The 9,542-nt window shown below is 52.2% G+C and overlaps 27 non-coding genes across 27 annotated transcripts; all 27 read right to left on the reverse strand.

The window, feature by feature from the left end:
* Nucleotides 1-104: 104 nt before the first annotated feature.
* Nucleotides 105-223, reverse strand: LOC126730851 (5S ribosomal RNA). Its single transcript, XR_007658116.1, has one exon. It is a non-coding gene; the product is annotated as a 5S ribosomal RNA (ribosomal RNA).
* Nucleotides 224-460: 237 nt separating this feature from the next.
* On the reverse strand, nt 461-579 carry LOC126730042 (5S ribosomal RNA). Its single transcript, XR_007657334.1, has one exon. It is a non-coding gene; the product is annotated as a 5S ribosomal RNA (ribosomal RNA).
* Nucleotides 580-815: 236 nt separating this feature from the next.
* On the reverse strand, nt 816-934 carry LOC126731526 (5S ribosomal RNA). The gene has a single exon (XR_007658771.1). It is a non-coding gene; the product is annotated as a 5S ribosomal RNA (ribosomal RNA).
* A 237-nt stretch (nt 935-1,171) lies between these two features.
* Nucleotides 1,172-1,290, reverse strand: LOC126730043 (5S ribosomal RNA). The gene has a single exon (XR_007657335.1). It is a non-coding gene; the product is annotated as a 5S ribosomal RNA (ribosomal RNA).
* A 237-nt stretch (nt 1,291-1,527) lies between these two features.
* LOC126730573 (5S ribosomal RNA) lies at nt 1,528-1,646 on the reverse strand. The gene has a single exon (XR_007657842.1). It is a non-coding gene; the product is annotated as a 5S ribosomal RNA (ribosomal RNA).
* Nucleotides 1,647-1,883: 237 nt separating this feature from the next.
* LOC126730566 (5S ribosomal RNA) lies at nt 1,884-2,002 on the reverse strand. Its single transcript, XR_007657836.1, has one exon. It is a non-coding gene; the product is annotated as a 5S ribosomal RNA (ribosomal RNA).
* Nucleotides 2,003-2,239: 237 nt separating this feature from the next.
* On the reverse strand, nt 2,240-2,358 carry LOC126730044 (5S ribosomal RNA). Its single transcript, XR_007657336.1, has one exon. It is a non-coding gene; the product is annotated as a 5S ribosomal RNA (ribosomal RNA).
* A 237-nt stretch (nt 2,359-2,595) lies between these two features.
* On the reverse strand, nt 2,596-2,714 carry LOC126730694 (5S ribosomal RNA). The gene has a single exon (XR_007657957.1). It is a non-coding gene; the product is annotated as a 5S ribosomal RNA (ribosomal RNA).
* Nucleotides 2,715-2,951: 237 nt separating this feature from the next.
* LOC126730045 (5S ribosomal RNA) lies at nt 2,952-3,070 on the reverse strand. Its single transcript, XR_007657337.1, has one exon. It is a non-coding gene; the product is annotated as a 5S ribosomal RNA (ribosomal RNA).
* A 236-nt stretch (nt 3,071-3,306) lies between these two features.
* Nucleotides 3,307-3,425, reverse strand: LOC126730046 (5S ribosomal RNA). Its single transcript, XR_007657338.1, has one exon. It is a non-coding gene; the product is annotated as a 5S ribosomal RNA (ribosomal RNA).
* A 238-nt stretch (nt 3,426-3,663) lies between these two features.
* LOC126730047 (5S ribosomal RNA) lies at nt 3,664-3,782 on the reverse strand. The gene has a single exon (XR_007657339.1). It is a non-coding gene; the product is annotated as a 5S ribosomal RNA (ribosomal RNA).
* Nucleotides 3,783-4,019: 237 nt separating this feature from the next.
* On the reverse strand, nt 4,020-4,138 carry LOC126730824 (5S ribosomal RNA). The gene has a single exon (XR_007658088.1). It is a non-coding gene; the product is annotated as a 5S ribosomal RNA (ribosomal RNA).
* Nucleotides 4,139-4,375: 237 nt separating this feature from the next.
* LOC126731276 (5S ribosomal RNA) lies at nt 4,376-4,494 on the reverse strand. The gene has a single exon (XR_007658528.1). It is a non-coding gene; the product is annotated as a 5S ribosomal RNA (ribosomal RNA).
* A 238-nt stretch (nt 4,495-4,732) lies between these two features.
* LOC126730756 (5S ribosomal RNA) lies at nt 4,733-4,851 on the reverse strand. Its single transcript, XR_007658019.1, has one exon. It is a non-coding gene; the product is annotated as a 5S ribosomal RNA (ribosomal RNA).
* A 237-nt stretch (nt 4,852-5,088) lies between these two features.
* Nucleotides 5,089-5,207, reverse strand: LOC126730048 (5S ribosomal RNA). The gene has a single exon (XR_007657340.1). It is a non-coding gene; the product is annotated as a 5S ribosomal RNA (ribosomal RNA).
* Nucleotides 5,208-5,444: 237 nt separating this feature from the next.
* LOC126730049 (5S ribosomal RNA) lies at nt 5,445-5,563 on the reverse strand. The gene has a single exon (XR_007657341.1). It is a non-coding gene; the product is annotated as a 5S ribosomal RNA (ribosomal RNA).
* Nucleotides 5,564-5,799: 236 nt separating this feature from the next.
* Nucleotides 5,800-5,918, reverse strand: LOC126730631 (5S ribosomal RNA). The gene has a single exon (XR_007657897.1). It is a non-coding gene; the product is annotated as a 5S ribosomal RNA (ribosomal RNA).
* A 237-nt stretch (nt 5,919-6,155) lies between these two features.
* On the reverse strand, nt 6,156-6,274 carry LOC126731277 (5S ribosomal RNA). Its single transcript, XR_007658529.1, has one exon. It is a non-coding gene; the product is annotated as a 5S ribosomal RNA (ribosomal RNA).
* A 237-nt stretch (nt 6,275-6,511) lies between these two features.
* On the reverse strand, nt 6,512-6,630 carry LOC126730757 (5S ribosomal RNA). The gene has a single exon (XR_007658020.1). It is a non-coding gene; the product is annotated as a 5S ribosomal RNA (ribosomal RNA).
* A 236-nt stretch (nt 6,631-6,866) lies between these two features.
* On the reverse strand, nt 6,867-6,985 carry LOC126730632 (5S ribosomal RNA). Its single transcript, XR_007657898.1, has one exon. It is a non-coding gene; the product is annotated as a 5S ribosomal RNA (ribosomal RNA).
* Nucleotides 6,986-7,222: 237 nt separating this feature from the next.
* LOC126730535 (5S ribosomal RNA) lies at nt 7,223-7,341 on the reverse strand. Its single transcript, XR_007657806.1, has one exon. It is a non-coding gene; the product is annotated as a 5S ribosomal RNA (ribosomal RNA).
* A 236-nt stretch (nt 7,342-7,577) lies between these two features.
* LOC126730796 (5S ribosomal RNA) lies at nt 7,578-7,696 on the reverse strand. Its single transcript, XR_007658060.1, has one exon. It is a non-coding gene; the product is annotated as a 5S ribosomal RNA (ribosomal RNA).
* Nucleotides 7,697-7,934: 238 nt separating this feature from the next.
* LOC126731408 (5S ribosomal RNA) lies at nt 7,935-8,053 on the reverse strand. The gene has a single exon (XR_007658655.1). It is a non-coding gene; the product is annotated as a 5S ribosomal RNA (ribosomal RNA).
* A 237-nt stretch (nt 8,054-8,290) lies between these two features.
* Nucleotides 8,291-8,409, reverse strand: LOC126730051 (5S ribosomal RNA). The gene has a single exon (XR_007657343.1). It is a non-coding gene; the product is annotated as a 5S ribosomal RNA (ribosomal RNA).
* Nucleotides 8,410-8,646: 237 nt separating this feature from the next.
* LOC126730574 (5S ribosomal RNA) lies at nt 8,647-8,765 on the reverse strand. The gene has a single exon (XR_007657843.1). It is a non-coding gene; the product is annotated as a 5S ribosomal RNA (ribosomal RNA).
* Nucleotides 8,766-9,002: 237 nt separating this feature from the next.
* On the reverse strand, nt 9,003-9,121 carry LOC126731518 (5S ribosomal RNA). Its single transcript, XR_007658763.1, has one exon. It is a non-coding gene; the product is annotated as a 5S ribosomal RNA (ribosomal RNA).
* A 237-nt stretch (nt 9,122-9,358) lies between these two features.
* LOC126730704 (5S ribosomal RNA) lies at nt 9,359-9,477 on the reverse strand. The gene has a single exon (XR_007657966.1). It is a non-coding gene; the product is annotated as a 5S ribosomal RNA (ribosomal RNA).
* Nucleotides 9,478-9,542: the final 65 nt, after the last annotated feature.

The raw sequence follows: 9,542 nt of genomic DNA on the forward strand, positions 1-9,542 counted from the left end.
CGTATTTTTGGCCTGGGGCAGACTAAGCCTACGAAGCGAGCGTGCTGGACCGCCGTAAACGGTAAGCCCGGCGACAAAAAAAAAAAAATCCGAAGAAAAAGAGAGGGGTGCAATACGAGGACTTCCCAGGAGGTCAACCATCCTAGTACTACTCTCGCCCAAACACGCTTAACTGCGGAGTTCTGATGGGATCCGGTGCATTAGTGTTGGTATGATCGCACCCATCAGCATAAGCGCGTTAAATCCTTATAAAGGATCCGAATGCAGCGATGCACTCTAACACCAGGGAGCTGCAGCCCGAGGGCATTTCCAGATCGCCACCACCAAATTAGCACCCAAAACGAGATCAGCGGCTCGTATTTTTGGCCTGGGGCAGACTAAGCCTACGAAGCGAGCGTGCTGGACCGCCGTAAACGGTAAGCCCGGCGACAAAAAAAAAAAAAATCCGAAGAAAAAGAGAGGGGTGCAACACGAGGACTTCCCAGGAGGTCACCCATCCTAGTACTACTCTCGCCCAAACACGCTTAACTGCGGAGTTCTGATGGGATCCGGTGCATTAGTGTTGGTATGATCGCACCCATCAGCATAAGCGCGTTAAATCCTTATAAAGGATCCGAATGCAGCGATGCACTCTAACACCAGGGAGCTGCAGCCCGAGGGCATTTCCAGATCGCCACCACCAAATTAGCACCCAAAACGAGATCAGCGGCTCGTATTTTTGGCCTGGGGCAGACAAAGCCTACGAAGCGAGCGTGCTGGACCGCCGTAAACGGTAAGCCCGGCGACAAAAAAAAAAAAATCCGAAGAAAAAGAGAGGGGTGCAACACGAGGACTTCCCAGGAGGTCACCCATCCTAGTACTACTCTCGCCTAGACACGCTTAACTGCGGAGTTCTGATGGGATCCGGTGCATTAGTGTTGGTATGATCGCACCCATCAGCATAAGCGCGTTAAATCCTTATAAAGGATCCGAATGCAGCGATGCACTCTAACACCAGGGAGCTGCAGCCCGAGGGCATTTCCAGATCGCCGCCACCAAATTAGCATCCAAAACGAGTTCAGCGGCTCGTATTTTTGGCCTGGGGCAGACTAAGCCTACGAAGCGAGCGTGCTGGACCGCCGTAAACGGTAAGCCCGGCAACAAAAAAAAAAAAAATCCGAAGAAAAAGAGAGGGGTGCAACACGAGGACTTCCCAGGAGGTCACCCATCCTAGTACTACTCTCGCCCAAACACGCTTAACTGCGGAGTTCTGATGGGATCCGGTGCATTAGTGTTGGTATGATCGCACCCATCAGCATAAGCGCGTTAAATCCTTATAAACGATCCGAATGCAGCGATGCACTCTAACACCAGGGAGCTGCAGCCCGAGGGCATTTCCAGATCGCCGCCACCAAATTAGCACCCAAAACGAGATCAGCGGCTCGTATTTTTGGCCTGGGGCAGACTAAGCCTACGAAGCGAGCGTGCTGGACCGCCATAAACGGTAAGCCCGGCGACAAAAAAAAAAAAAATCCGAAGAAAAAGAGAGGGGTGCAACACGAGGACTTCCCAGGAGGTCACCCATCCTAGTACTACTCTCGCCCAGACACGCTTAACTGCGGAGTTCTGATGGGATCCGGTGCATTAGTGTTGGTATGATCGCACCCATCAGCATAAGCGCGTTAAATCATTATAAAGGATCCGAATGAAGCGATGCACTCTAACACCAGGGAGCTGCAGCCCGAGGGCATTTCCAGATCGCCGCCACCAAATTAGCACCCAAAATGAGTTCAGCGGCTCGTATTTTTGGCCTGGGGCAGACTAAGCCTACGAAGCGAGCGTGCTGGACCGCCGTAAACGGTAAGCCCGGCGACAAAAAAAAAAAAAATCCGAAGAAAAAGAGAGGGGTGCAACACGAGGACTTCCCAAGAGGTCACCCATCCTAGTACTACTCTCGCCCAAACACGCTTAACTGCGGAGTTCTGATGGGATCCGGTGCATTAGTGTTGGTATGATCGCACCCATCAGCATAAGCGCGTTAAATCCTTATAAAGGATCCGAATGCAGCGATGCACTCTAACACCAGGGAGCTGCAGCCCGAGGGCATTTCCAGATCGCCGCCACCAAATTAGCACCCAAAACGAGTTCAGCGGCTCGTATTTTTGGCCTGGGGCAGACTAAGCCTACGAAGCGAGCGTGCTGGACCGCCATAAACGGTAAGCCCGGCGACAAAAAAAAAAAAAATCCGAAGAAAAAGAGAGGGGTGCAACACGAGGACTTCCCAGGAGGTCACCCATCCTAGTACTACTCTCGCCCAAACACGCTTAACTGCGGAGTTCTGATGGGATCCGGTGCATTAGTGTTGGTATGATCGCACCCATCAGCATAAGCGCGTTAAATCATTATAAAGGATCCGAATGAAGCGATGCACTCTAACACCAGGGAGCTGCAGCCCGAGGGCATTTCCAGATCGCCGCCACCAAATTAGCACCCAAAACGAGTTCAGCGGCTCGTATTTTTGGCCTGGGGCAGACTAAGCCTACGAAGCGAGCGTGCTGGACCGCCGTAAACGGTAAGCCCGGCGACAAAAAAAAAAAAAATCCGAAGAAAAAGAGAGGGGTGCAACACGAGGACTTCCCAGGAGGTCACCCATCCTAGTACTACTCTCGCCCATACACGCTTAACTGCGGAGTTCTGATGGGATCCGGTGCATTAGTGTTGGTATGATCGCACCCATCAGCATAAGCGCGTTAAATCCTTATAAAGGATCCGAATGCAGCGATGCACTCTAACACCAGGGAGCTGCAGCCCGAGGGCATTTCCAGATCGCCGCCACCAAATTAGCACCCAAAACGAGATCAGCGGCTCGTATTTTTGGCCTGGGGCAGACTAAGCCTACGAAGCGAGCGTGCTGGACCGCCGTAAACGGTAAGCCCGGCGACAAAAAAAAAAAAAATCCGAAGAAAAAGAGAGGGGTGCAACACGAGGACTTCCCAGGAGGTCACCCATCCTAGTACTACTCTCGCCCAAACACGCTTAACTGCGGAGTTCTGATGGGATCCGGTGCATTAGTGTTGGTATGATCGCACCCATCAGCATAAGCGCGTTAAATCCTTATAAAGGATCCGAATGCAGCGATGCACTCTAACACCAGGGAGCTGCAGCCCGAGGGCATTTCCAGATCGCCGCCACCAAATTAGCACCCAAAACGAGTTCAGCGGCTCGTATTTTTGGCCTGGGGCAGACTAAGCCTACGAAGCGAGCGTGCTGGACCGCCGTAAACGGTAAGCCCGGCGACAAAAAAAAAAAAATCCGAAGAAAAAGAGAGGGGTGCAACACGAGGACTTCCCAGGAGGTCACCCATCCTAGTACTACTCTCGCCCAAACACGCTTAACTGCGGAGTTCTGATGGGATCCGGTGCATTAGTGTTGGTATGATCGCACCCATCAGCATAAGCGCGTTAAATCCTTATAAAGGATCCGAATGCAGCGATGCACTCTAACACCAGGGAGCTGCAGCCCGAGGGCATTTCCAGATCGCCGCCACCAAATTAGCACCCAAAACGAGATCAGCGGCTCGTATTTTTGGCCTGGGGCAGACTAAGCCTACGAAGCGAGCGTGCTGGACCGCCGTAAACGGTAAGCCCGGCGACAAAAAAAAAAAAAAATCCGAAGAAAAAGAGAGGGGTGCAACACGAGGACTTCCCAGGAGGTCACCCATCCTAGTACTACTCTCGCCCAAACACGCTTAACTGCGGAGTTCTGATGGGATCCGGTGCATTAGTGTTGGTATGATCGCACCCATCAGCATAAGCGCGTTAAATCCTTATAAAGGATCCGAATGCAGCGATGCACTCTAACACCAGGGAGCTGCAGCCCGAGGGCATTTCCAGATCGCCGCCACCAAATTAGCACCCAAAACGAGTTCAGCGGCTCGTATTTTTGGCCTGGGGCAGACTAAGCCTACGAAGCGAGCGTGCTGGACCGCCGTAAACGGTAAGCCCGGCGACAAAAAAAAAAAAAATCCGAAGAAAAAGAGAGGGGTGCAACACGAGGACTTCCCTGGAGGTCACCCATCCTAGTACTACTCTCGCCCAAACACGCTTAACTGCGGAGTTCTGATGGGATCCGGTGTATTAGTGTTGGTATGATCGCACCCATCAGCATAAGCGCGTTAAATCCTTATAAGGGATCCGAATGCAGCGATGCACTCTAACACCAGGGAGCTGCAGCCCGAGGGCATTTCCAGATCGCCGCCACCAAATTAGCACCCAAAACGAGTTCAGCGGCTCGTATTTTTGGCCTGGGGCAGACTAAGCCTACGAAGCGAGCGTGCTGGACCGCCGTAAACGGTAAGCCCGGCGACAAAAAAAAAAAAAATCCGAAGAAAAAGAGAGGGGTGCAACACGAGGACTTCCCAGGAGGTCACCCATCCTAGTACTACTCTCGCCCAAACACGCTTACCTGCGGAGTTCTGATGGGATCCGGTGCATTAGTGTTGGTATGATCGCACCCATCAGCATAAGCGCGTTAAATCCTTATAAAGGATCCGAATGCAGCGATGCACTCTAACACCAGGGAGCTGCAGCCCGAGGGCATTTCCAGATCGCCGCCACCAAATTAGCACCCAAAACGAGATCAGCGGCTCGTATTTTTGGCCTGGGGCAGACTAAGCCTACGAAGCGAGCGTGCTGGACCGCCGTAAACGGTAAGCCCGGCGACAAAAAAAAAAAAAAATCCGAAGAAAAAGAGAGGGGTGCAACACGAGGACTTCCCTGGAGGTCACCCATCCTAGTACTACTCTCGCCCAAACACGCTTAACTGCGGAGTTCTGATGGGATCCGGTGCATTAGTGTTGGTATGATCGCACCCATCAGCATAAGCGCGTTAAATCCTTATAAAGGATCCGAATGCAGCGATGCACTCTAACACCAGGGAGCTGCAGCCCGAGGGCATTTCCAGATCGCCGCCACCAAATTAGCACCCAAAACGAGATCAGCGGCTCGTATTTTTGGCCTGGGGCAGACTAAGCCTACGAAGCGAGCGTGCTGGACCGCCGTAAACGGTAAGCCCGACGACAAAAAAAAAAAAAATCCGAAGAAAAAGAGAGGGGTGCAACACGAGGACTTCCCAGGAGGTCACCCATCCTAGTACTACTCTCGCCCAAACACGCTTAACTGCGGAGTTCTGATGGGATCCGGTGCATTAGTGTTGGTATGATCGCACCCATCAGCATAAGCGCGTTAAATCCTTATAAAGGATCCGAATGCAGCGATGCACTCTAACACCAGGGAGCTGCAGCCCGAGGGCATTTCCAGATCGCCGCCACCAAATTAGCACCCAAAACGAGTTCAGCGGCTCGTATTTTTGGCCTGGGGCAGACTAAGCCTACGAAGCGAGCGTGCTGGACCGCCGTAAACGGTAAGCCCGGCGACAAAAAAAAAAAAAATCCGAAGAAAAAGAGAGGGGTGCAACACGAGGACTTCCCAGGAGGTCACCCATCCTAGTACTACTCTCGCCCAAACACGCTTAACTGCGGAGTTCTGATGGGATCCGGTGCATTAGTGTTGGTATGATCGCACCCATCAGCATAAGCGCGTTAAATCCTTATAAAGGATCCGAATGCAGCGATGCACTCTAACACCAGGGAGCTGCAGCCCGAGGGCATTTCCAGATCGCCGCCACCAAATTAGCACCCAAAACGAGTTCAGTGGCTCGTATTTTTGGCCTGGGGCAGACTAAGCCTACGAAGCGAGCGTGCTGGACCGCCGTAAACGATAAGCCCGGCGACCAAAAAAAAAAAATCCGAAGAAAAAGAGAGGGGTGCAACACGAGGACTTCCCAGGAGGTCACCCATCCTAGTACTACTCTCGCCCAAACACGCTTAACTGCGGAGTTCTGATGGGATCCGGTGCATTAGTGTTGGTATGATCACACCCATCAGCATAAGCGCGTTAAATCCTTATAAAGGATCCGAATGCAGCGATGCACTCTAACACCAGGGAGCTGCAGCCCGAGGGCATTTCCAGATCGCCGCCACCAAATTAGCACCCAAAACGAGATCAGCGGCTCGTATTTTTGGCCTGGGGCAGACTAAGCCTACGAAGCGAGCGTGCTGGACCGCCGTAAACGGTAAGCCCGGCGACAAAAAAAAAAAAAATCCGAAGAAAAAGAGAGGGGTGCAACACGAGGACTTCCCAGGAGGTCACCCATCCTAGTACTACTCTCGCCCAAACACGCTTACCTGCGGAGTTCTGATGGGATCCGGTGCATTAGTGTTGGTATGATCGCACCCATCAGCATAAGCGCGTTAAATCCTTATAAAGGATCCGAATGCAGCGATGCACTCTAACACCAGGGAGCTGCAGCCCGAGGGCATTTCCAGATCGCCGCCACCAAATTAGCACCCAAAACGAGATCAGCGGCTCGTATTTTTGGCCTGGGGCAGACTAAGCCTACGAAGCGAGCGTGCTGGACCGCCGTAAACGGTAAGCCCGGCGACAAAAAAAAAAAAAATCCGAAGAAAAAGAGAGGGGTGCAACACGAGGACTTCCCTGGAGGTCACCCATCCTAGTACTACTCTCGCCCAAACACGCTTAACTGCGGAGTTCTGATGGGATCCGGTGCATTAGTGTTGGTATGATCGCACCCATCAGCATAAGCGCGTTAAATCCTTATAAAGGATCCGAATGCAGCGATGCACTCTAACACCAGGGAGCTGCAGCCCGAGGGCATTTCCAGATCGCCGCCACCAAATTAGCACCCAAAACGAGTTCAGCGGCTCGTATTTTTGGCCTGGGGCAGACTAAGCCTACGAAGCGAGCGTGCTGGACCGCCGTAAACGATAAGCCCGGCGACCAAAAAAAAAAAATCCGAAGAAAAAGAGAGGGGTGCAACACGAGGACTTCCCAGGAGGTCACCCATCCTAGTACTACTCTCGCCCAAACACGCTTAACTGCGGAGTTCTGATGGGATCCGGTGCATTAGTGTTGGTATGATCACACCCATCAGCATAAGCGCGTTAAATCCTTATAAAGGATCCGAATGCAGCGATGCACTCTAACACCAGGGAGCTGCAGCCCGAGGGCATTTCCAGATCGCCGCCACCAAATTAGCACCCAAAACGAGATCAGCGGCTCGTATTTTTGGCCTGGGGCAGACTAAGCCTACGAAGCGAGCGTGCTGGACCGCCGTAAACGGTAAGCCCGGCGACAAAAAAAAAAAAAATCCGAAGAAAAAGAGAGGGGTGCAACACGAGGACTTCCCAGGAGGTCACCCATCCTAGTACTACTCTCGCCCAAACACGCTTAACTACGGAGTTCTGATGGGATCCGGTGCATTAGTGTTGGTATGATCGCACCCATCAGCATAAGCGCGTTAAATCCTTATAAAGGATCCGAATGCAGCGATGCACTCTAACACCAGGGAGCTGCAGCCCGAGGGCATTTCCAGACCGCCGCCACCAAATTAGCACCCAAACCGAGTTCAGCGGCTCGTATTTTTGGCCTGGGGCAGACTAAGCCTACGAAGCGAGCGTGCTGGACCGCCGTAAACGGTAAGCCCGGCGACAAAAAAAAAAAAATCCGAAGAAAAAGAGAGGGGTGCAACACGAGGACTTCCCAGGAGGTCACCCATCCTAGTACTACTCTCGCCCAAACACGCTTTACTGCGGAGTTCTGATGGGATCCGGTGCATTAGTGTTGGTATGATCGCACCCATCAGCATAAGCGCGTTAAATCCTTATAAAGGATCCGAATGCAGCGATGCACTCTAACACCAGGGAGCTGCAGCCCGAGGGCATTTCCAGATCGCCACCACCAAATTAGCACCCAAAACGAGATCAGCGGCTCGTATTTTTGGCCTGGGGCAGACTAAGCCTACGAAGCGAGCGTGCTGGACCGCCGTAAACGGTAAGCCCGGCGACAAAAAAAAAAAAAAATCCGAAGAAAAAGAGAGGGGTGCAACACGAGGACTTCCCAGGAGGTCACCCATCCTAGTACTACTCTCGCCTAAACACGCTTAACTGCGGAGTTCTGATGGGATCCGGTGCATTAGTGTTGGTATGATCGCACCCATCAGCATAAGCGCGTTAAATCCTTATAAAGGATCCGAATGCAGCGATGCACTCTAACACCAGGGAGCTGCAGCCCGAGGGCATTTCCAGATCGCCGCCACCAAATTAGCACCCAAAACGAGTTCAGCGGCTCGTATTTTTGGCCTGGGGCAGACTAAGCCTACGAAGCGAGCGTGCTGGACCGCCGTAAACGGTAAGCCCGGCAACAAAAAAAAAAAAAATCCGAAGAAAAAGAGAGGGGTGCAACACGAGGACTTCCCAGGAGGTCACCCATCCTAGTACTACTCTCGCCCAAACACGCTTAACTGCGGAGTTCTGATGGGATCCGGTGCATTAGTGTTGGTATGATCGCACCCATCAGCATAAGCGCGTTAAATCCTTATAAAGGATCCGAATGCAGCGATGCACTCTAACACCAGGGAGCTGCAGCCCGAGGGCATTTCCAGATCGCCGCCACCAAATTAGCACCCAAAACGAGATCAGCGGCTCGTATTTTTGGCCTGGGGCAGACTAAGCCTACGAAGCGAGCGTGCTGGACCGCCATAAACGGTAAGCCCGGCGACAAAAAAAAAAAAAATCCGAAGAAAAAGAGAGGGGTGCAACACGAGGACTTCCCAGGAGGTCACCCATCCTAGTACTACTCTCGCCCAGACACGCTTAACTGCGGAGTTCTGATGGGATCCGGTGCATTAGTGTTGGTATGATCGCACCCATCAGCATAAGCGCGTTAAATCATTATAAAGGATCCGAATGAAGCGATGCACTCTAACACCAGGGAGCTGCAGCCCGAGGGCATTTCCAGATCGCCGCCACCAAATTAGCACCCAGAATGAGTTCAGCGGCTCGTATTTTTGGCCTGGGGCAGACTAAGCCTACGAAGCGAGCGTGCTGGACCGCCGTAAACAGTAAGCCCGGCGACAAAAAAAAAAAAAATCCGAAGAAAAAGAGAGGGGTGCAACACGAGTACTTCCCAACAGGTCACCCATCCTAGTACTACTCTCGCCCAAACACGCTTAACTGCGGAGTTCTGATGGGATCCGGTGCATTAGTGTTGGTATGATCGCACCCATCAGCATAAGCGCGTTAAATCCTTATAAAGGATCCGAATGCAGCGATGCACTCTAACACCAGGGAGCTGCAGCCCGAGGGCATTTCCAGATCGCCGCCACCAAATTAGCACCCAAAACGAGATCAGCGGCTCGTATTTTTGGCCTGGGGCAGACTAAGCCTACGAAGCGAGCGTGCTGGACCGCCATAAACGGTAAGCCCGGCGACAAAAAAAAAAAAAATCCGAAGAAAAAGAGAGGGGTGCAACACGAGGACTTCCCAGGAGGTCACCCATCCTAGTACTACTCTCGCCCAAACACGCTTAACTGCGGAGTTCTGATGAGATCCGGTGCATTAGTGTTGGTATGATCGCACCCATCAGCATAAGCGCGTTAAATCATTATAAAGGATCCGAATGAAGCGATGCACTCTAACACCAGGG

The sequence above is a fragment of the Quercus robur genome, chromosome 5, assembly GCF_932294415.1.
Source record: "Quercus robur chromosome 5, dhQueRobu3.1, whole genome shotgun sequence".
NCBI classification, from domain to species: domain Eukaryota; kingdom Viridiplantae; phylum Streptophyta; class Magnoliopsida; order Fagales; family Fagaceae; genus Quercus; species Quercus robur.